General features: G+C 43.7%; 1 long non-coding RNA gene across 3 annotated transcripts in view; it reads left to right on the top strand.

The window, feature by feature from the left end:
• Window positions 1–218: 218 nt before the first annotated feature.
• Window positions 219–25,004, top strand: part of LOC112547241 (uncharacterized) — a 133,875-nt gene continuing 109,089 nt past the window's right edge. The window contains exon 1 of one of the 3 annotated variants that reach the window (XR_003090986.2): window positions 219–274. This is a non-coding gene — a long non-coding RNA (uncharacterized LOC112547241). The remainder of the gene's footprint in view (window positions 275–25,004) is intronic. The other 2 variants (XR_012901073.1, XR_012901074.1) reach the window with 2 other exon arrangements.

Raw genomic sequence — 25,004 nt, 5'->3', positions numbered from 1 at the left:
TCTTGGGGAGAAGGCACAAAGGTAGCTGTAAACTACCCTTTCAACTCTGTGATCCTCATATCACTAGGCTCATCAAGGCAGTTGGTTGTAATGCCACTAATGGTAAAAAGCTTGTTGCAGAGGAAGATACTGTAAGTTACCAGCACCTTAGGCATCATTAATGTGCCTACATCACAGATGGTAGATACCTACATCATAGTGGCACATTAGAGTTTTTCAGTATGTCACCAGGTACTCACTGTTGGATCAGGAAGGCCTGCCTACCACAGATATGGTAGGAAAAAAAGAAAGACAGAGATAGAGTAATTACTTTCATGGGCATTGAGAGTGATTTAGGGTGCGATCACCCCCTCCCCAGAGCGAGAGGGGAGCTTGGCGAACCCCTTTCACCCTCTTCCCGCTAGTATCCTGCCCAGGGCCCCTGTTCGTACGCCCTGTCAATTAGGTGCGATCACCCCCTCCCAGGAGGGGGGGTCAGCGGACCCTGCAGCTATCACCCGCCTCTGCGGGTTGGGCCCTGAGCCCCCCGTCCAGTCCCTCCTAGTTGACTGTCACCTGGTCCCATTGCACGCCTGAACCGGCACTACCCGGGCTTGAATGCTCCTCGGGGTGAGGGAGGGGGACCTGGTTCCACCCTCTCTCCGGGTCCTAGCCCGGGGCCCTAAGCGTCGGGGCTTGCTTGTGCCCCGACGCGGTAGACGGGGATCACTTCTGCTGTAACCCGTCTACCCACGGACACCAAAAGGGCCCCGCCCCGGGCTTCTTCCTCCCTTCCCCAGTAGCTTCGTACCGCGGTCCCAGTTCTCAGAGCTTACCCTGGTTCAGGAGTCCGGGTCTGGAGTCGCTCCAGCGATGTCTCGCGGGTCTGTTCCCTTCGCCGGGTCCTATCTTTACCGGTCTGTTTTTTCCAGGGCTGGCGGGGAGGGGTCCAATCTCCGTCGGAGCCAGGACTGGTCAACCACAAGTTGTGGTGGCTGTCCCGGGATCCCCTGGGACGAGGCCGGGCTGCCTGCCGGTCTCGGTGCCGCTCAGGGTCCGTTTTGCACTCGGGGGTTCTCCTCACTGTCTGTGAGGAGGCTGCCCCCTCCCTTGCTGGCGGTGAGCCTTTTTAAAATGGCCCACCGTGCCAGACACCACCCGGGGCTCCTCCCCTCCCAGTGGCATGCCGACGTTCTCAGCAGCCACCCGGCTGCATGACTCCGCCCCGCCCAGCGCGACCTCCAGGGAGGGCCCAGCAGTTCTCTGCCGGTGCAGCTGTGGAGGCTGAGCGTGGCCCCACCGGCTTCCCCTGCCCGTGCCAGGGCCGGTGGGAGGGGCTTGGGCCGCGCTGCCGCTTTCCGCAGCCTGGCGTCCCAGGCCGTCTCCCGTGTGGGTTACTGGCGGCCCGTCACAGGCATGTATCTTCTTGACCTGGGACCTATATAACAAGATGACCAAAGTTCCCTTTCATGGTAGCAGGAAGTGCTGTACTTTTCACCCATTGGTTATTCCTTGGACTTTACTCTGAAGTCAAGTTCCCTGGATTGCTGAGTGATCTCGGTCTACAAAACCTTCTTCAGTACATAGTCAATAGCCTTTTTCAAATAGAAGAATTTCTTCAGGCCCTTAATTTTCTGTGACCCACAGGCTTAATCTTCCCAGCATCCTTCAGACAGCATTTTCTACTCAAGGACAGCTCTTTAAAGCCCTTTTTTTAGGAGTACACTGAACTCTAGTATTACCTCTCCATCTACCAACTCAGTGGGAAGAGACTGTAGAGGCCCAAGGCTCTTCCCACTCACAGCATTCTTAATAAAAACATTGTCAGGTCTTAAGATTTGCTAATAGCCAGGACTCCTCTCCCTCACTTCAGCAATGAGTAAAACCAGTTGGATCATATACTAACCTGAAGGAGTCACAAACTATTCAACATTTACTTTAGCTTCTTAAAGGGCTTGAGTTTTTTCCTCCTTTTTTTCCTTGTAACAATTTGCTGTGTCAGGGAGAAATACTCTAGGAATGGGGGCAGGGGTAGGGCAATTTAAAATGGCAGTGGGGTGTGAATTTTACCTCTGATGGCAACAAACTCAGATATACTCATTGCATACTTATCCACCTTTGGTCTCATATGTGCTATGCTATTCTTTATTCCAAACAAAGTATTTATGGGTTTTGTCTCCTTGGAATATATTTAGTTAGCACTTTCAGTTGTGGTGTGCAACAACATAGTTTTCATGTGGCATGCATAATGCAACACACCAACTTATTATGCCTGCTTTGGATGTTTTTTTAGACAAGTGGAACATATGGCCCTATTATTGATTGCATGGGTTCAGACTCAATGGCATTTACATTCTTTATCAGGAAATTAGTTAGGTACTGCTAAGCATAAGCATATGGGGAATGGTATATCATGGACAGTAAAGCCAGATGGCTGCTGTGTTGAACTAAATAGGCCTAGTGTTTGGGAAGGCAGCCAAAAATGATATTTTAAAAACTTAAGTATTATATTTTTTCTGATTTGCATTGTGGATTTTTTTAAACTCAGACCCTGTTGCTTAAGAACAAAGTACATTGGGGGAACTTTATTGTTGTTATGGCTCCACTGAAGTCAGTGAAGTGGCACGGTGGATGAATATGGTCCATTATGAATAACAAAGTAGCAAGCACTGGTAGTAGATGGCAGATAAGTGGAACTGTTCATTTTTCTGGCACTAAGTTTTCACAGACAAATCAGCGAATGTATAGTTTTACAGGCTTCGTAACTATATTTATGTGAACAAAGAGCCTTAAGCATAAGTGAGAATACCCATTTCCTTAACACTTTCATGGCTGTCAATGTAGCCATTGCATATTTTTCTCTTTGCTTTTCTCAAACCTATTTAATTTCATTTCAGTAATTTCTATCAAATCATCCACCTGGTGGTCTAGGGGCAGCTTGTTGTGTATATAATTAATCAGCATAATCTCTTCACTGACATCCTATGGGATTCAGATACTATGATGATGATGATGTAGTGTAAACACCCTACAGTTTAGTTAGGAAGCCTCTGTCTGTGATCTCTGCACGTTTAGGTCTTCATGGTTTTCAAGAGATATAAGGTAAATTTGGTGAAGAGATCTGGGGTGAACTGCTTTTTGTAACATCAATTCATTTGGATGAAATTTAGAAAGTAAACGGTAAATGTAAGTAAAAACACACACAATTATTCATGCTCAGTATCTCCTCTGTGATATCTATACCACTGCTAGAGACAACATACTGTGTGAGCACCTAATAAGATAAAAGCTTGTTGCATCAAGTGCAAAATGAACCATCAAATGCAGTAATTAACCTCCCCCATGAAGTAGGAAGTTTCTGTAATGCTTATGTTGTAGAATTCCTGGGCAGTTTAGTACTTGTCTTCCTTGCCTTTCATTGTGTGCAGTGCGCATCTGTTACTTTGTGCAACTCAAGAAATAAATGGGTCAAAATAAAAACAAAATGTATCTCCTTTTAAATAAATCAGTTACATTTCAATGAAGAGGTATGGAGAGAATGATCACCTAAGAAAGCCATGCCTACAAGCAAATAAATGCAGCCTCTGTGATTGTTCTGAAATGTTCCTATGAGACTTGAGTCAGCAAAGCACTTAGGCACATTCTTAAGGCCCATTGAAATCAATGGGATTTGTTACCCATCCATAAGCGGTTTGGTGGTGAAAGTTAAGTCCTCTGCAGAATTGTGGCATCAGTCCAGTTTGCCCTTTGAATCATTTGTTTCTCCAGTAGCAGTGGTGGCAGCCCGGATCTCCAGGCCCCTTAGAATCGTCAGGCCCCAGGGAAATTGTCCCCTTTGCCCTCTCCCACCGGCGGGCCTGCCGGAGAGTCATCCTGGAAATATCCTATCCCACGGTCCCTTCCTGCAAGAAGGGAAGGTCTGGGCCATTAATATTTATAAAGCAGAATATTTTTGTGAAGGCTGCTATTTCATTGATCATTCCGCATTGTCAGAGGTATCAACTGTTCCCTAAGTATCCCAAGTAAAATACTTTCCACAACAATAGCTATCAAAATGCTAAGAAGCAGAGGTTTAGTGGCAAGCCATGTAGTCTGTTGTTTGACCTTTTTGTGGCTAGGAGGCACAGAATTTCCATGAACATAGAAATTCCTATAAATGCAAATAACTACATTTCAGGAGGAGACTAAGTGTCGTTATATCTTAATGTCTATGCGTCTCTGTATGTAGTAGGATACAATCCAGCCTAATGAGCAGCTGTGCCAACCTTGCTCAGCTCCATTGGTGCCCCACAATGGCTTGCTGAAGTACCTCCCACTTGGGCCTCTCCCAAACAGCCTTCTAGCTGCAAGCCACTGACATCTGCATACAACTTCAGCCTGCCAGCCTTGCTAGGGTTACACTCTGGCTCTCACCAGCCTTGATTATTCTGCCAGATGACCCCAACACAGCTCCAGTTTTAGATTTTCCCTGTGTCAGAGCATACTACACATTGCTTCTCTTTCTTTCCCATGAATATTTTTGTTAGTTTTTTCCTTAGTCTGATGTAAGCTATCCAGGTTGAAAGTATATCTCTGCCAGTTTGGATATTGTAAATAGAAGAGCTATATTATTGGCCCTTAATACCACCTACATCCTACCTTTTCGTAGAATGAGATAGATGGGAAAAACTCACTAGGAGCGTGCGGCACTTACTATTTGAGGCTCAATTGCATTTTTTTTTACCATACCTCACTCATGGTAGCTTAATCCTCATTAATATGCCAAGGTTTCCAGCCTGACCTGTGTGGAGCAACAATCCAGACTTCACCTAGACTTCACGAGGCACACCTCTGGGAAGGCAACAGAACAGATGTATTTCATTATCCACTTTGTAAGGCAGTATCCACTTGTTCTGCCAGTATAATAGAATTAAAGCTCTATACAGATACAAAATTTGTATCTATCTGTAGCTGCAAAAATGAGTTTTGGATAACCTCACTGGCATTCGTGAATGTGGATGCCCAAAGATATAAAGATATAAATTTTCTGGGTTCTAGATACAAAATTTGTAGCCACATGCATATCCACCAAAATGAGCTGCAGATATCCACATCTGCGGATGCATATACCCACAGATATAAATCAGACAGTCGCAGATTTGCCAGACTCTAAATAGAATATCAGCTGCTAGGCTCTATATAGTTTTTACTAAGTAGCTCTTGACCACCGTCTTACTATATGCCATTCAGTAAACAATATGATCTGAATATACCGGATTTGAAATAGTCGTCTATGCAAATATGCTGTTGACTTTTTCACCTTAGGATCCAGTGATGCTCTTGTTAGCCTATCAATAATTGTAATACATGGATTCTCCCTGTACAAGACTTGCATATTGTAACACACTCAGAGAGCATTACAACATTCAGGTTCTGACCAACATAAGAAGAACCATACTGGGTCAGACCAGTGATCCATCTAGTCCAGTATCTAGTCTTCTGATAAAGACCAGTACCAGGGACTTCAGAGGGAAAGAACAGAACAGAACAATCATTGAGTGAGCCATCATCTGTTGTACACTCTTAGCTTCTGGCAATTAGAACTAGGGACACCCGGAGCATGGGGTTGCATCTTGGCTAATAGCCATTGATGGACCTGTCATTCATAAACTTTCTTAATTATTTTTTGAACTCCATTATACTTTTGGCCTTCACAATGTCCCCTGGAAAGAAGTACCACAGCATCTCTGTGCTACTGGATCTCATCAGGAATGCTTGTTAATCCTCTTTACAGCTTGGTTTTGTGGGACAAAAGATTTAAAGCTGGTTTCTAAACACTTCAGGAAACAAACAGGATAGTACCAAATCTTTTAGGATACTGAGATATTCTGCTCAATTAAAACATCTTAAAATCGGACTGGGTTATACACACAAAAGAGATACCATGTGTCAGATTAACCATTATTCTGGCACTTTCATGATATCTTCAGATAAACATGGAGCGAGCAAGGGGTGGAATGTGTATCCCTTCACTTTTGTCAGTTTGATTCTTCTTCCTAAAATTATTCTAATGCAGAATTGTTGCATTTAAAAAAAAACACCATTAAAAGATAATTACTCTATGTGAAATTAAACTGAAACAATTAACTATATAGACTTCAAATATCTTGTTTTCAAAAGAAGGGAAAGTAACTCTTGAATAGTCATTTGTCTGATTGCATTTTCCTTTGTATGTTTTAACATATTCAAACAAAAAAACAAAAGAGAAAACCCTTAAGAATAACAACTCTTCCCCCACCCAAGAGCCCCTGAATTACCACATTTCATTTGTGTTGTATTATCTGGCTAAAAGTGCAAAAAGTAGTTCTTCATGCAATAACTAATTGTATACTTTAAACCATGGTTCTTCTTCGGGTAGTGTCCCCATGGGTGCTCCACTGTGGGTGTTGGGCTTGTCCTGGCGCCGCAGTTCAGAGATCTTTCAGCTGTTTCTTCCGGACTGCACATGCGCGGCGGCCATCTTGTGGCTTTTTGTGCCGTTTCTGCTCGTGCGGTTCAGCTCCCGCCAGTTCTTCCTGACCGTCTTTGGGTACAGACAGAGAAACAGCTCCCTCTCGTGTTGGTCCTGTCAGGACTGAGAGAGGAGAATGTGTATATAGTTGAATAGTTAGGTTTATAGTTAATGTTTTTAGTAGTTAGATTCTAGTTAGTTAGCGCATTTAAAACAAATATGTTTCTGTTCTCTTCATCATGCCTGGATCACCAGGATTCAAAAAATGCCTGACGTGCCGGAAGTCAATGCTCATATCAGACGGGCACTCCTCTTGTATAAAGCGCCTCAGGGAAGGACATATTCCCCAAAAGTGCCCACACTGTACAAAAATGATGGCCAGGGCACGCCATGACCAAGAGAAGTGGCTCACAGGCAGAACCCCAGCTCAACCGCTGTCTCTCCCTGATACAGCTCGTCGGCCTTCCCACAAGGCGACAAGCTCAGAAAGGAGCCGATTGTCATCTCGCTCCTTACCAGGGCTCAGAGTGAGCACGGGAAATAAGATGGGCACCTCTGGGACAGCAGCAGCCCAAAAGCCGCACAAAGACAAACTGGTGCGCAGTACATTGGCACTGAGTCTAGCGGAGCGCACGGCACCGAGACTCAAGTCAGCACCAGCTGTGGCACTGGTTTCATTGGCCCCTGTCCCACCTTCCTCCGACCTACCAGCACTGATGCCGGTGGTGGAGACCATATTGGTGCAACCTGCACCTCATTCCCAGGCACCGATGACCTAGGCACTGGGGCACACCGTACTGATGCACAGAGCTACAGTTTCATCGGCACCAATGCCTAAGGCACCAACATGCTCGGCACCGGAACCATTGGCACCACTGCATCACTCTTTAACACCGCCATACTTGTGCCAGATTTCAACACCTACCACAACATCATCAACGCCTCTGATGCAACTCTCCCCTTCTTCCGCTGACAGAGGAGTAGCAGCAAGCCCACAACAAGGGGTTTTCTCCCCCAAACCTCTTTCTCCACCTCCAACTCGGCATGAACTCCATCTTCATCTTGGTCTCTGAGGATAGAACAAGAAGCAATGGGCTTAAACTGCAGCAAGGGAGGTTTAGGTTGGACATTAGGAAAAAGTTCCTAACTGTCAGGGTGGTCAGACACTGGAATAAATTTCCCAGGGAGGTTGTGGAATCCCCATCTCTGGAGATATTTAAGAGTATGTTAGATAAATGTCTATCAGGGATGGTCTAGACAGTATTTGGTCCTGCCATGAGGGCAGGGGACTGGACTCAATGACCTCTCGAGGTCTCTTCCAGTCCTAGTATTCTATGATTCTATGAATCCAGACAGCTCCAACCTAGCGTTTCCCCTCGACCAAGACACTACTACCACCAATATTATTGTGCGCCATCTCCTTGCTGCTCGAGGTACAGATCCAGATCCAGATCAAGATCCCCAAGGTCTTTCCTCATATTCCAGGAGCTCTAGATACAGGGTCGACCACAGGTGCAGATACCAACCTTTTTACAAGGATCATTACCATAATACCATACCCATCAAGAGCGATATTCCCACTCAATTCGCACCTCACCTTCACCAGCTCTGTCATTCACAACTCATGACAAGAACCAATCCCCCACTTTGCCATCAGCCAGACCACCTACTCCATCCAGTGATCAACCACCAACAGAACAGCCTACCGTAGAAGTAGAACACACCGCTGACACGGAAGCGTCATATCACAGGTCCCCTATGGACATGGAGTCTTCTTCACCAGAAGATGCCATCCTCACTGGAGACACCTCACTGTCGGATGACCTGAAGGAATTCCAGGAGTTATTCGGATGGGTAGCTGACACCCAGAATGTATAGCTAACGGAGATCCAACAGAAACAACATCATCTGTTGAGAAACTTACATCCTTCCTCCCACTCATCCAAGGTTGCTCTCCCACTGGATGAGGCCATACTTGAAATTGCCAACGGCATATGGCAAACTCCTGCCATGGCACCGCCGACCAATAAAAAGGCCGACAAAAAGTATTTTGTCCCAGCTAGTGGGATAGAATTCTTGTTTGACCATCCCCAGCCTAATTCCTTGGTTGTTGACTCAGCTCAACAGCGGGCCAAAGCCCCTCGTTAAAGGACCAACACTGGAGATAAGGACAACAAGCGCCTAGACCTCTTGGGCAGAAAGGTGTACTCCTCGGCCACGCTAACACTCCGAATGGCCAATTATGTGGCACTGTTAGCAAATCACAACTTCGACAGTTATGCGAAGTTAGTCCCCCTGCTTGACCAGCTTCCAGATACTAAGCGACAGCTGCTGAAAGCTATTATTCAAGAGGGCTATGCTGCCTCTTGGTCAGCACTTCACCTTGCTCGGGACATGGCGGATGTGGCAGTGAGGATGACAGCAACATCTATCGTAATGCATAGGGCTTCATGGCTCCACATGTCAGCGGTTCCGAAGGAGCTTCCATCTAAAGTTGAAGACTTGCTCTTTGACAGACAAGGCCTCTTCGCAGATAAGACAAACCAGCTGCTTCAGTCCGGCAAAGATTCGCGTATTATGCTTAGGAATCTGGGCATGTATACGCTGCCATATCAGTGAAAAAAGTACACATCATATCAGAAGCAAAGGCCTTTCTCTTATGCACAACTGCGAGAATACGAGCACCAACGACCTAGGCAATGGCCTCAAAGACAACGGCCACAAGCTGCCAGACCAACAAATCAACAACAAACTAAACAGCAAGTTTGATGTGTGAATCAAGGAATTGCAAGCCATTCAAATACTACCTGCCTCTAATGCTAGTACTATGCTTTTCCACCATCATTTAAGGCTCTTTCACCATCGCTGGGCTGTAATAACAACAGACAAATGGGTCATGCAGCTAAGAACAACGGGCTACATAATTCCCTTCACATCCCTTCCCCCTACTACCCCTCTCCTCCCGTCCCTCTTCAGGGACCCATCTCACAAACCCCTCCTCAAACAGAAGGTAGCTCATTTGCTCGATATTGGAGCAATAGAGAGGGTACCAGAGCCCTTCCATGGGAGAGGGTTTTACTCCTGCTATTTTCTAACACAGAAAACATCTGGAGGCTGGAGGCCTATACTGGACCTTCGTCATCTCAACTAATACGTACGAATGCAACATTTCAAGATGGTACCCTAACGACCATCATACTGGCACTCAAGAAAGACAACTGGTTTGTATCCCTCGATTTACAAGACGCCTATTTCCATCTGACAGTTCATCCGGCCCACAGGCACTTCTTCTGATTCCTGGTGGGTTCCGATCATTATCAGTACAAAGTCCTGCCATTCGGCCTTTCGTCAGCCCCCAGGGTGTTCTCCAAAACACTGGCGGTGATAGTGGCCTTCCTATGTCGACTAGGGATCATCATTTCCCCCTATCTAGACGACTGTCTTCTCACAGCTCGATCATTTGCCGAGGCCTCAACTGCCATCAACACAACAAGACTGAGCACTACAACACCTAAGATCCTTTATGAATCTAGCCTGTAGGCACTTGGGAGATGAAGTCTACTTTGTATTTCAGTGGAAGTTAGGCTCATAAGTCGCTTAAGTTATTAAAGCACTTGAAAAATTTCCCATGGCCCGATAGATCACACTGTTAAAAGTAGAAATAGATCCAAATTAAGACCCTGGATCTAGACACATTTGAATTTTGAGGGTGTTTTGAAAGCCAAAGTTTGCTCAAAATATTTCAAATACCCTTATAATGTGTTGAACTGAACCTGAATGCTCCAAATCTTTTATGTGTTCCAACGCTAAAAAAACAGTTATTGAAACTTGACTATATTTTTATTGAAATGATTCATGAACTGGTGAAGACAATTTTGCTTTGCAGTGAAAAAAAAAAAAAAAAAAAACAGAAGTCAGCTCTATTTTATGCCTTGCTCAAGTAGCTTAATCAAGAAAATTTTGTACTAAAGCACAGTATGTAAATTTGTGGAAAAGGAGTCGGAGAAAAATAACCTAACTATATGCTACTGTATCTTCCTTTTTACATAATGTTACATCTCATTAGGGTTTGCTACTTTACAGTTTTTTAAGGCCTTTTGTTGCATGTATTTCAACTGTGTCTTGTTTCTCTGCTACCCATCAGTACCCATGAGGTTAAGGTAGATTTTAGAATATTTTCCTTCTCACACATAAAATGCACAAGAAGAATAAACATTAGATATTCAGAAGACCGATCTAAAGATGCCGAGAGCTGGAATACATTATCCTATCTGCAGTGTATACTTGTCAAAATAAATATACTGTAGTTAAAAAGACTTCATGCATTATGTATTTAGTCTAATATATGGCTCCATAACTGTGTAGGAAATCTATGTGGTATTTCACTATGCAATTTTTAGATCAAAATGCACACATCCTACCCTGTAAGACTGTACTCTATAAACTATAATCACTCCTATATATTTTAAAAACATAACTAAAATCCATCAATGTTGTACGTATCGCTAGGAAGATTTAAACATCTTTTAATAGGGATGCCTGAATAGCGCTTGGCAACCTCCAGCTCCAGCAAATTCCCTCTGCGTTCACACTGACTTCAGTCAATGTTGTCGCATCACTTTTCTGGGGGGCTCTCACCATCCCCTTGCTTTGGACTCAGTACTCAGGCTGTTACTTTAATTTAACAATGAAGGTAATTAACCATCGGAGCACTTTATTAAAGATTGTGCTGGAGTCCCCACATTGGTGGTTTTTTAGAATAAGACTGGATTTAAAAAAAAAAAAATCCGCTCTGGGAATTTGTTGGGGGAAATTCCATGACCTGTGTTATAATGGAGGGCAGAGTAGATGATCACAGTGGTCCCTTCTGGCTTTATAATCTATGAATTCCATGTCTATTGATACAGCCTCTTCTGACATCAGAATGCAAGCTTCCCCCATTCTGGATATGGAACATCTCATTCCAATAGCTTAATTAAAATCAAGTTCTCTGGAGACAAACATTAAAGAGAATTTGACATAAACTCACCTCAGATTGCTAAACATAATATTGAGTGGGAGAGAGATGTTGGGAAAAATTTCCCCCCTTCTAGCTCAGATTCAGTTCAACCTCGCAAGCTCAAGTATCTCCTATCAAGACACTGTACTGCTTTCTTTTCCAGAACGTCAATACATCCTCCCTTTCTAGTCTTGCATAGCAATGTGTCCACAAAACCTTCTTGCACTGTCCCCATCGAATATTAATGGACACACTGCTGTTATTTAGTATTCATTTGTGTGGTGTAGGTAATGTGAAATGCTTACGATTTTTTTCCTATGCACTGCACCTTTACATTTCTAAGAACTCTGCTGTTTTCAAAGGCGTTGCAATTGATTAAAGGGGAAACACACATAGGCTGTGTCTACACTGGGCCACTTATTCCGGAAAATCAGCCGCTTTTCCGGAATAAGCTGCGAGCTGTCTACACTGGCCCTTGAATTTCCGGAAAAGCAACGATGCTCTACTGTACAAAATCAGCCGCTATTCTGGAAAAACCATTCTGCTCCTGCTCGGGCATAAGTCCTTATTCCGGAACACTATTCCAGAAAAGGGCCAGTGTAGACAGCCCAGTAGTCTTTTCCGGAAAAAAGCCCCGATCGCGATAATGGCGATTGGGGCTCTTTTCCGGAAAAGCGTGTCTACGTTGGCCACAGACGCTTTTCTGGAAAAAGGGCTTTTCCGGAAAAGCAGCCTGTCAATGTAGATGCTCCTTTTCCGGAAAAACTGAAAATGGAATAGTATTCTATTTTAAGCATTTCCAGAAATTCATGCCAGTGTAGACACAGCCATAGTGTTCTCTCTACTTTTTTTCTTTCTTGTACCTTTTATTACCAGGTTATGAGTAATGCTCTTTTAAACAAGCGCTAAAGAGAAGATGTGGATTGTGTCCACTCTGAGCAACCAACAGTTTATACCTCTAGAAATCACATTAAATTTAAGTCACAACTGATTCTAAGTTTAGTAGGACCTATTAGAACATTTTTTTGGGATACAGCTCAGGCTGTCTATTACAGATCACATGTTATGTTACGGACCAATAGACATTTTGATACTCAAGCTTTTTTTTTATCTCCCTGCTGGGGTATTATGTTTTTGAGAATTACTCCTAGAATAATTTTCTCCAGTATGGCTGTTATATAAAGGGGCATACTGACCCTCTGCTCTGCTAGCATAATGCAAATCCTGACAATAGGGGATACACAAGCTTTGGAAGACTTTGTGACTAGAGACTAGCAAGCATGTGTTGCTAGACTGAGGAAGCCACAGATAAGTGAAATTTTAGTTTACATCTGTCATAATAGGTTGTGAGTGTTGAGTTGGTGACAGAAGACAGGCATGGGTTACACTGTAAAAATCTCAGTGATATTGTTTGTAATGGGATATGAATAGCTGGACAGGATAAATAATCTGTCATACTTCCATTTTCAGGAATATTTCATATTCTGGGTATAAATTCCCACCTTCGCACCATCTCTTAGAATCCTCCCAAGAATCTGGTAGAGCTTAGTGGTTTGCTTTTACTCTGTCCCTCGTCTACCCGTGGCTCCAACCCATGTCCATTTCTGAGTACACTATTTTCTATGGCATGATTTTACAAGTTACACATCTCCTCACATGTCACTAAAATGCAGCCCATCAATGTATCCCACTTCTGTTCCTTCTCTATCTTTGTTCAGGATGCTAACATTCAAGATATTGGTCTGTGATGATATTTCTTTAGTTTGTGCTAAAACAGAACAAATGCATCTTGATTTTTGACAAGTTTCCTATCTCCTTCTGCCAAATGCTTACTTCAGTAAATGCAAGGAGTTATGGGATACTTCATGCGAGTGAGCAAGATTATGGTATAAGCCAATTTAAGCTATACCACTGTTACAATATTTGTGCTTAATGTTATTGACATTTATTGACCACTTTTTCTACTTTCTCTGCACCATGTGCAGTCACTCTCAAATGCAGTGTTCCAACTGTTAACAAATATATACAGGCGTGCGTGTGTGTGTGTATAGATACAATATATATTAAACTTAAAGTACCAATAACATTAAGTATATGTATATATACACAGAGAGAGAGAGAGACAGAGAAAAAAGGGTACATCTAGACTACATGCCTCTGGCGACAGAGGCATGTAGATTAGACTACCAGGCATAGGAAAATGAAGCGGCGATTTAAATAATCGCCGCTTCTTTTAAATTTACATGTTTGTCAGTTGTTTGTCAGCTCAGCGCGGTAGTCTGGACGCGCAGGGATTGACATCAAAGGCATTTGTCGACCTCCCAGGTATGCCTTTGATGTCGACCCCCGCACATCCAGACTACCGCGCTGAGCCGACAAACAGCTGATCGGCTCAGCGCGGCAGCCATGTAAATTTAAATGTCGCCAGAGGCATGTAGTCTAGACGTACCCAAAGAGAAAGAATTGGGGAGGAGACTAACACATATTATATCTACATGCACACGTGCCTGCATATCTTTGATAGCAGATGGCAACACTACATTTGAGAGTTTTTGCATGGAGTGCAGAGAAAGACATTTGTCCAGTAGAAAAAAAGGAAAATATGAGTGAATTGAAAAACTTATTCACATCCCGAAACACAAATACCCCACAAAAGAGGTGGAGAAAGGATCAATATGGTATGAGAAGGGCAGCTGGAGCCTGGTTCTGTCCTTGCACAGGCTAAAGCAAACCCTCTGTAGGGGTTGTTATGCCAGTGGAGATTGACGGGACTCCACACACTATGGCAGGTGGAAGGCCCCTTGTGTTAGAGGACCAGCAATCTGTAGCACACAGCTAGCTGTGCTGGTTTTATGGTACCTGAGGTTTCCCACTCAAGAGAAATATATAGCTGGATATTTAAGCCAACTTTCCATCTCCTTTGGATTTCTAGAAGAAGAAATAGGATCTGGCCTGAGAAATTTTCACATTCTTTGATTCAGTTTGTATTTATTTTCAAGGGTGGGAATTTAGACATTTTCAGGGGACCAGCTGATAATATATAAGCTTGTGATAATATGCATTAAGATTTGGCTGAGACAGCACATGTTCAGTATTCCATGGGAGTATAAATGGCGGACCAGAGCAATTAAGAAGGAAAACTACATTCACATATTAACTGATATTTAACTAATGATGTTGCCCTTAAGGCCATAATCAATTTTTGATTAAAGGAAGGCATAAATACTAAATTACTTTCCAGCTCCTTGATTTAATTACATCTGTTCAATTTAATAAAGAGTTCTGGCGTCAACAGAGTTCCCAGGGTACTTTTTTTTTAACTAGAAGCATTCAAAGTATTAGTAATTTATTATTTTCTTAGATTTCTGGTATGTGTTAAGCAGTGTTCCCTCTAAGATTTTCCATCAGGGAGTGGAGTGAGTTTTGTCTTGTGTACCAATATTGACATCACGTGCACTTGTTCGAATGTGTGCCACCATGGCACCCACCTGTTACAAACAAAATTATATAAAATTTAAATTGTTATGTAAGAAAAATGCTAAAACAAGGGATATTTACACAGTGCATGACCCTGCACCCGCACACCACCCAGCTTGGCACCCAGTCTCACTCCCACCAAGCCTTGCTCCCACCATTCTTGCATCCATGGAATCCTCATCCCCTGTACCTCCATCTTGTCCATCCTTTACCACTATTATAACATTTAATTTCATTGGACTGTCTGTCCCCTTGCCCACGGGCCACACAGCTTAACACAGAGATGAAACACAAGCACCCACACTGCATCACACACAAACTGACATAACACACTGTTGACTCATGTTAACATAATCTACCTATGGAACTACACACCAATGCACAACCTAACACAGCCACATGAGAACTGAAAGTCACACAAGCTCACACATTACACAGATGACAACACACACTGACCACAAACTTGTACAACACAGAGAAGCAAACTAATAATTTACACTAAAATGCCCACGCTCTCACAACACACAGATGGTAACAACAGACATATTAATTCAGCCCCTAATTCACAACACACACACAGAGACATACACCTTGAAATGCACAAATATCATTTCTCCAGCCACATACAAATACAGGTCTACAATTTGAAACACACACACACACACACACACACACACACACACACACACACACACACACACACACACACACAACCATACTAAATGACAGAGGTCTTACATAAAAGACCCGGGCTACCTACTTTTACAACTGCTGTCTATAATAATGAAGAAAACAAGTACATCTAATGATTATTAATTATCCATTTACAGTAAAACCCATTACCTAATGCTCCCAGCCCTATTTAAAAATGAAGGTAAGAGGAGCTAACATTTTTGAACAATCTCAATTACAGCTAATGCTCAGTTCTTAACACTCACATACTTTTCCAGGGCACGGAAGTACTAGTTTAAACACCCTATCTGATCTAGCAGGTGGCAAATTTCTTTTGGGGGGTGGGAGATGGGATCCAGGCACATACCAAGACTTTTAAGAAATCTGTCCGCAGTACCCTGACACTTCCAGCTGGACCATTCTTTAGAAACATGGATCTAAATGGATCTATCCTCCAGACTACAGCCCAAAAGATTGCCAAGTGTCTATGTGTGCGATCCAATGCATTTCTATTGAGTAGACAGTGTGGGGCTTTTATATGCACATGCAGATGTGTGACAGGGACAGGCTATGTATAGTTCTGCTCCTGGTACACATGACGGTATCATTTATTGCTACCTAATATATGCAAATATATGTGTGTGAGAGATTAGATATAAAAAGAATAATAATATATTGAGAGGAGAGTGTGTCTACACTGAGTCATGCATTAATTAATTACATTCTATAAGTCTATCACTCCCCTAATTGCTCCCACGTATCTATCTGATATACTTACCAGTGCTAGCTTCACCATGGCACTGCTGTTCATATGCCGCAGCTGTGGTCTGGCAGCAGGTGTATTGTCTCCTCTACTGAGATCTGTCCATGAGAAGGCCGACTGTAGCCATAAGTCTTGTGATGGGGACACCTGGGTGCAGGTCACCAGTTTATTTCATGCAGGGCCAACATGCGGCGGCTCAGGCCTGGGTCTCACCCACCACAGCAGCCACTGGAGGAGCAGCTGCCACCCCTGATATGGCTCCGGCTCTGGCCCTGTCTGGGGCCACCAGAGAAGCTGCCGCCCATCACGTGGCCCACAGCTCAGGCCCTGGGGAAGGGCTGAAGCCAGGACCAGGCCTATGTGGTGGCTGCCCTGCTGCTACAGGGCCGAGCAGCCGCCTGGCCCATAGCCCCACCCTGGAACAGCTGAGCAGCCACTGCATGGCTCTGCTTTGGAGGTGGGCACACCTCAAATTCTTGGTGCATGCCTGTGTGCCCCTTAGAGGGAACACAGGCGTTGAGGAAGATACCACATAATTTGCCTTGCCAAGTCTCGGACACAGATTTTAACATCCTGTTAGATCCTCATGTGGTGTAAATCAGCATCGCCCCATTGATTTTATTGATACTAGGTTGGCCCATATTCTGTATAAACTATACAGACAGTTTAGTAATTAAATTAATTTTTAATAACACAGCTAAAGAAATTGCATCCAAATCACAGCTGGGATAAAAATGGCTCCTTCTTAACACATGTCAAGGGGAGCCAGGCTAGTGTCCCTTGAGGGAAAAGAGTTTTAACAAATGTGGACCCATCTGTAGTAATATATACAATGTAAAAACAGGCACAAGGGGAAAGTGTTTCCAACCCTGGGATTTTGGTAACTCCTGTGGTCCTTGAGACCTTATTAGAAACTCTTGACAGCACAATAACCTCATAAATCAATTTCCTGTTATTTATATGCTATTTCATTTGCATAATTTTGCAGCAATAACTTAAAACACGCTCTTTTCAAGAGCTTCACAAAAAGATTCATTTTGCCCATGCTGCTAGAAATGCTGTACTAAATTAAATGAAAACATCCTTGCATTTTGCAGGAAAAATAAAAAAAGAAAGAATAAAACCCAACACAACATCCACAGAATAGAACTTCATTCTTAGGAGGTATTAAATTCCTGATAGGCCTTAAAAAATTGATATTGTTGTGGCGGGGTACCCCGCCCCTCCCAGAAGCCGCTGGGGCGCCGCGGCCATGGGGAAAAGGACCCCCCCCGGCGCGGCATGGATAGCCGTCTGTACCCCCCGAGCGGGGCGCCGGCGCACCGGCCAGGTTACGAGCCGGGACCGGCGGACGTCGCGGACAAAGGGCGGAGGGAGGAGGTCGCGGAAGTGACGTCACGGGTAGGCCGGCCCGAAGGGGGGCCGGAGGCCGACGAGGGGGGTGACGTCATCTGCCTGCGACCGGCGGGCAGTTCAAAAGGTGGCATTGGACCAGCGAGCGGGGGGGACACCGAGGAGACGGACCCACCCCGGCAGCAAGCAGAAGGACTCAGGTACTGGAGACCCTGGGCGGGGACCGGCATGGAGGCCCTCGGGGTGAAGTGATTTAACTTGGGGGAAGAAGTGGCCCAGGGCGGGGACGTGGACCCTGAGAGCGGGGGAGTTTAGGGTTCTCGACCCCCCCCCCGCCCGCTAGGTGGGGATTCTTTCCCTGACCTTAGGGCCCTGGGTCGGGGTCCGGAGCGAGGGCGGGCCCAGACCCCCTTCCTCCAGCCGGCCGAGCTGAGCGGAGCAAAGCCAGGCGCACACGGCCGACAATGGCCACAAGGACTAAGGGGGGCGGACGTAAGCCCCCCCGGGGTAAAAATCCCTACAATTGTCAAGCAATAAATGATTAGATGCAATTTGCATGACTGTTAGGGTTTATAGGATTTGTTATTTCCAAAGTAGAAATAGAATGTTATTGTTGAAATATAGGGGAGAAAATTGTGTTTTTAAACTATTTTACTGCACCCATCTTTTTCCAGCTTAATTTCCCCTGACTACAATCTTTCATGTATTAGTGTTATTTAATGCACTTCATTGAAATAGTAGGTTGCTCCCTGCCTCCATAAACTGGGACTGTGTCTCAAGTGCTTTGCCATGTAAGCCCAGTGCTTGTAAAATCTTAGGGCCAAATTCTATAAGTACTCAGAAAGCCACAGTGATGGAGGTATCATTGGAATCTAGATAAAATTGTACATTCTGCACACGATCTTAGTGTGTGAAGCTGTAACACAGTAATCATTCGAAATGCTAGCGCTGGTGACTGATTTGGCTGAGGTCATGTAAATCTGCTCTGAAGCCATGTAATTCTTGTACGGAAAGGAAAAGAAAGAAGGAATCATTTTATACAAATCATCAAAACTGCACCACAGGTTTTAAGATCCATTTTACAGGGGATTTGTGTGACCTGGAACACAGAAAAGCTTATGCAGAGGTTGGGAAAATAACAAAACTCTCACCTAGGTTAATAATTTTGTCCATCTTTTTTTTTCCTTTCACTCTAACTTCCTTTAATGTTTGTAAATAAATTTGCCAGGACAAAATATCTTTCAGATTTGATTCCTAACTCTAGCATATTCTCCCCTGTTTCTCCATGCAGTGCTTATTAATTGACAGCTGTATTTGTAGCCTTCCACTGGGTGGGCTGAGATGCCATTTGGACACCGTAGTGATTGACACAGAGAAACACCAAGAAGGATATTTCTGAAAGTTCTCTAAAAGGCACCTGCATTGTGTGTGTGAGTGTCTTCAGAGTATCATTACATCTGCACAGATAGGGAATACTGCACGGGTACAGAAAATGGGAAGTAAGTGATCTCACTTTCTCACTCCTTCATAAAAGGAAGGAAAGTTGAGTAGCTTTTCACTCTTGACCTAAAATATCAGACCTCAACTGTTTCCTTCCATCCTACTTTACTTTTCAATTCAATTGCTGCCAAGTCTAAAGTGAATATTTAGACCAAATTTAGATTTCTTGCCCTTTTCTGGAAGCTGAAGGGAGACTGAAGACAGCTCTGAATTTGATACATTGCCATATAATGTAAAGAAAATACAGTCTAGTCTCTGAGAAATTTTAAATAGGTTTACATCTTATTCAGAGTTTACGTATACTTAAAGTAGATCCTAGCATCATATTTTAAAAAAAATATTCACATTGCAAATTGGAGGATTAGGCAGAACTTTGGTGCCATGTGGAAGAGACAGGCCTTTCTAGATTAATAAGAAAATTTCCGCCCTCACATTTTTACTAAATGCTTGCACTTCAACACTCAGGGTTTGATGTGGAACCCTTACTCTTGCCAGGTAGCTATCACATACACCATGGGTAGAAGAAAATGCTTACCTTGGGGGTCAGAGGTTCATAACTCAGGCCTTGTCTACACTAAAAGGAGGATTGCTGCTACTGAGATCGATTTTCTGGAGTTCAATTTAGCGAGTCTAGTTAAGACTCACTAAATCAAACTCAGAGGGCACCCCTACTGGTGTCCAATATTCTTCCATTTGTGAGGAGTAAAAGAACATTTTTGGATCTGTATAATAACCACAAACAGGCAGGACTTAGTTATTCTCAAGACTTGTAATAAACCTGGGCTGGGCAGAGGCGTATGCTCTTTTGCCATTAATATATTTGAGAGGCTGGTCATCAGAGGGATGCAGTGATGGAGCAGAAGGTATTGGAGCTATGGAACCACCTGGCTGCTTACCCGAGGATCCATCCCTTGTAGAAACTGTTGCAAGAAGTGGGAGGTACTCTGAGCCCTTTGTAACTATCAGTCTTGGGCAGCTATATCCAGTTATGAATCCAATTCCATCAGGAGCTGGATTGCAGCTCCCACTTCTTCTGTGTCATGCAAGAGTGGAGGATGCTAAAAATCCCATATGACCTACCTTCTGGTAGAAGAAGGCACCCTCCTAATGTCTCTGGGGATGATGCAAAAAATAGCAAGGAGTCTCTCAGTTGGCAACTCCTGTAGAGCTATGAGCATGGGAGGCTGGCTGGTACAATTCATGGATGTATCTGGCATGTGACCCTTCAGTGGTGAGAGCTACATGCCCACCTGATGTGCCCTCTCTTTGGCTTCTCCAGAACTTCCTGCTGATCTGTTGGCTATGTTTTCCCCCACATTTCTTCCTCTGTGAGCTCCCTGTCAGTGGCACCACAAAGCCGCAGGACCTCTTTCTGAAACTGGCCAGGGTGGCCATTCATCTGACTGGGACATGTTGGGGGGAGCAGGCTCGATGGAGTGGTTCTCTGCCATGGCCAGGCATACTTCTGGTTCCTAATTGTTTCCCTCATTTGGGCCAAATTCTCCTCGGTGGCATCCCCTGATTAGGTCTCTTTGACCAAGCAGTGGGTGCTGTCCGGATTTTTTTACCTAGTGTCTCCTTCTGGTTCCCTCGTTCTGAGCCTTTGTGCTGCATGCATGTTCCTGCTTTTTCATTTGGTGGTTCCTTCATTGACTTGGTTTCTGAGATTTCTTTCACTCTCCCTCTCCCTCTCCTTTGTGTTTGTGGGGGAAGGCTATTAGGTCCACCTCTTCCTGGAACTTAAAAACAAACATCCTGGATCTTTGCTTTCTCTCATGTTCTTAATTTACTCCAGTTACTTTCTACTCCTTCTTTTTTGTCTTATGACCAAAGCTAAGTCTCTTTTGCGGGTCTTGTCTGTCTACTGAGGTCAAATCAGTTAATAATTTTCAGGGAGAGATAAATTCACGTTTAAAACTCTATTTCTTAAACATATTGGCATTGTCACACAAACTCTGTTAACATGCAGCTAAACCAGGACACTGAACTCCCCAAAAATTTGTATTGAGCAGTTACAGGTAAAGTACAATAAAAATCCTTTCCAAGGTGCTTCTTCCAAAGCTTGAGTCTTTCCCATGGACCAGTGGGTTTTCTATTCATGCCTTAAGTACTCTTGTAGTTCTTGCTGAATAGAGATATTACCCAGTTTACAACCCCAAAGCATAATAACCTACTAAAGTTTTGTTTCTACCATCACAATTTCTGGGACATTGCATCAGGTGTATTCTTCAAATCAATCACAGTGTAATTACTTTCATTATAAGATAAGTATGCTTAAGTTATAATACACTGTATAGAGCCAAAGAAAAATACAAAAGGCACTCAAATGTAATGCTGTGCTTTTCAAGTACAATATATTAAAGTTGTTAACATCAACATATTAATTATTATACTCATTGTAAGCAATATGGAACCTTTGATATATGATCCTCTGCTCTAAAAATAGATGTGCAAGTAAATAAGACAGAAATTTCTGTATTTGCTGCTTCATACCATCACCATTGAAATGAATAGAAAGATTCCCGTTTATGAATTTTAAATGTCCATATGATGTGATATTACACTGATATAAGTTTTACACCATTCCTTTGCACCTCCTTCCCTTTTTCAACTTCATCAACTTATGGAAAATTACCAAATGACACAGTTACCCTGTTTCAGTTTTCCTTTTGTCACACTTCATTTTCTGAAACTGAGGAAGTTTAACAGAGTGCACTTGGGGCTTGGAACCCACGCGAAATCTCAGCATGATTCATTTTACTGCATTCAGAGATTATTGGGCAGGGAGGATAGTGGCAAAGTTGAACATTTCTGGGTATTAGAAAACTGAAATGAAATAACCTTTTTGTTTAGAATTTCCCCATCAAAAACGGAAATAAAAATTATCCAATGCCATTTTTCATTAAAAAAATTGTTTTCAGCAAACAACCATTTTTTAGTAGAAAAAGCTTTTGGTAGGAAAACATGACTATCTCTAATATATTATTACCTGTGTACTTTATATAAACTTCTCAGTGTTAAATATAATTTGGTAATGGGAGGTATGTGACAATCTTCTAGGTCAGGGCCGTTCAACATTGGAAGTCCTGCAGGCCACAGTAATACTCACAGCACATGCCAAAGGCTGCAACTTAAGTGTGGTTGCATGTACATGCAAATAGCTTATTTCACACTAATGGGCATGAATACAAACATTAAGGCAACACTATATAACATGCAGGCCCCATTTAAGTCAGTTCTGCTCAAACTAATAAAATGCAATATTTACCCGATTTCCACCCATAGAACAGCACTTTTAATGAGCAATGACATTCCAGGAATTTAACTACTAAAACGCATATCAACACAAGACCATTATATTAACTACTTTTTGGTTTTGGCTTCACAACAGTCCAGGAATTTAACTGCTAAAGCACATGTCAACCCAAACTGCACTGTAAACCCCATACCACACCGTGGGCCACAAACAAACAGGCAGTATGCCGCATGCAGCCTGTGGACTGTGTTTTGAGTAGCTCTGTTCTAGATAGTGATTAGTTGATAGTGTTTTATCCAGGTGGTCCTGTTTAGCCTGTGATTAAAAAAACGTATGTTCAAAGGTATGTGCTTATAGACATGGGTATGTCTTAGGGTTGGGGTGGCTATTCTCTTGTTTCCCTATTTAAAGAAACACATGAAGGAAGCAACAAAGAGCCCTGGATAACAATTTCTTTTTTGTGCCTAAGACAGTATACAGATGGGCAGTGTTCTCTCTAAGCTGAGTGCTTGGGCAACTGCCCAGGAGAGATTCAAATGCTGTCCAGCTGATTAGCAGAGCACCCACAGCTGGCATCATGTGTTTCTACTAGTGGTGCACATCTACACATGCCTCAGTGCATATAACACAATTTGTTCCACACACGGATGGAGAAAATTAGAGGAAACACTAGGGATGGGAGTCTGCTGATTGTGCAGTATAGTGTTCTGCTTGTATAACTTGGGATGAGGAAATGTTGAGGTGGAGATACTTTTGAGGAGGGCAAGGCGAAGTCTGTCCTGAGAAATGTCCTTGAAGACACTGGAGCACTATGATCCAGGCTATAGGTATGCTATTTGCTTCTCAGAAGTCTCTTAATAAATCATTTCTGACAGGGGAGTCAGGAGGGGCTGAGCATCCCAATTTTTTAGGGCAATTGTCCCAACTGTCCCTTGGACCTGGGTGACAAGCTTTATGTAAAGGGCTCCCAGTGGTCTCAAGAATCCTCTTCAGCACATCAGTTCTTTCTGTTGATATGTTACTAGAAGACAAATATTGCAGCTACAGCATATGGAGGGGACCAATGTTGGAGGGGACCAATACTTTGCCAGAGTATGGCTACGATTTGGCATTTGGTTTGACAAAGCCTTTGTATTTGGAGCAGGTAATTGCCCCAGGCACACTCCCCTGCCTCATGCAGAAATACATGATTTGGGGCATTTGATCACTGTTTTGCCTTAAACTTCTAATTCCCTGGATTATTACTTTACTAAAAGGCCTTTTCCTGAACCAGTTCCTAGAGAGTAATCCTGCTACTTCTATATCTACTGCAGGAAGGTATCAAGGACCAAAAAAGAGTCAAATAGGTGGCTCTTATCAAACTGTCAGCAGGAAGTATATAACCTGCTCATATTTCCTAAGAAGGGAGGCTGTAAAATCAATCCAAAAAAGAATCAATCTGAAGAAGTGGGTTAGTGGGTTGTACTCACGAAAGCTCAAGATGCCATCTATGTGTTTTGTTCATCTTTAAGGTGCTGCTAGATTAGTCGTGTGTGTGTGTGTGTGTGTATAAAGATATTTGTTAGTTTCTAACGTGCCATGGGACTGCTCATTTTTATTATGTCTGGTGTCTCTTTTAGAACGTGGAAAGGCGGGCTTTGTTGCAGATTCCTTCTTGAACTCCTGTGGCTGTTTATCTTATTCTGAACTGGTGTTTTTTCAGTTTTCTTTTCTCCTCTGAACAAACCAAAAAATCACTTTGCTGTAGTCTCCAATTCTGAACCACAATTTGCGTTTGATTTAATGGATGACACAAAGCAAAGGAAATAATTCAAGGCAGGGAATGCAGTTACAAGCTCCTGAACATCCTGGCTTTCACCTACTGCACACTCAGATCGGGGAGGCTAATGTGTGGGAAAGAGAGACAGCTAATGTCAAGTGATAAATTAATGAAGACAGTATAGGGCTGGGGATCAAGTCGGCCTCCTTGTAGAATGGAAGAAGTCTTCACAAGGGAATGTATATGGAGACACAAATGAAGGCCAGTGTTTCACTTTACTGGAATCATCTGGATCTCCTTGAGTTGGAAATGCAAAGAGCTGTGCATACAATTGATGCCCATTGGTATTCTTAAAGTATAGGTTGCCCCTCCTTTAACCAGGACTCTCTGGTCTGAAGACATCTGTGGTCCAGCATGACCATGGATGTTCTTGGATGAGGGAACCCTGAAGCAGGAGGACCAGCAGCTGGGAGTCCAGTGAGTCTGGTGGCAGTGTGGCTGCAACAGCCAGGGCAGTGGAGGTGCCAGGGCTGCCCAGGTGGTGCTGGAGAACTATCAGGGATGCCTGCTGCCCAGCAGTGGGGCCGGGACACAACTTCTCAGGAGGGGAAGCCTGGTCAGGGCTGTGTCAGCCTGGGTGGCAGTGGGGCCATAGTGTCCTGGGTGGCAGCAGACTGAGCAGCGGTGGCAGTGGGATTGGGACTATCTGCCACCCAGCAGCGAAGCTGGGACTGCAGCCACAGCAGCACAGGAGGG

This window comes from Pelodiscus sinensis, chromosome 2 (assembly GCF_049634645.1).
Source record: "Pelodiscus sinensis isolate JC-2024 chromosome 2, ASM4963464v1, whole genome shotgun sequence".
In the NCBI taxonomy this organism is placed as follows: domain Eukaryota; kingdom Metazoa; phylum Chordata; order Testudines; family Trionychidae; genus Pelodiscus; species Pelodiscus sinensis.
Note: the sequence above shows the minus strand (reverse complement) of the source record. Positions and strands in the feature narration are given on the sequence as shown.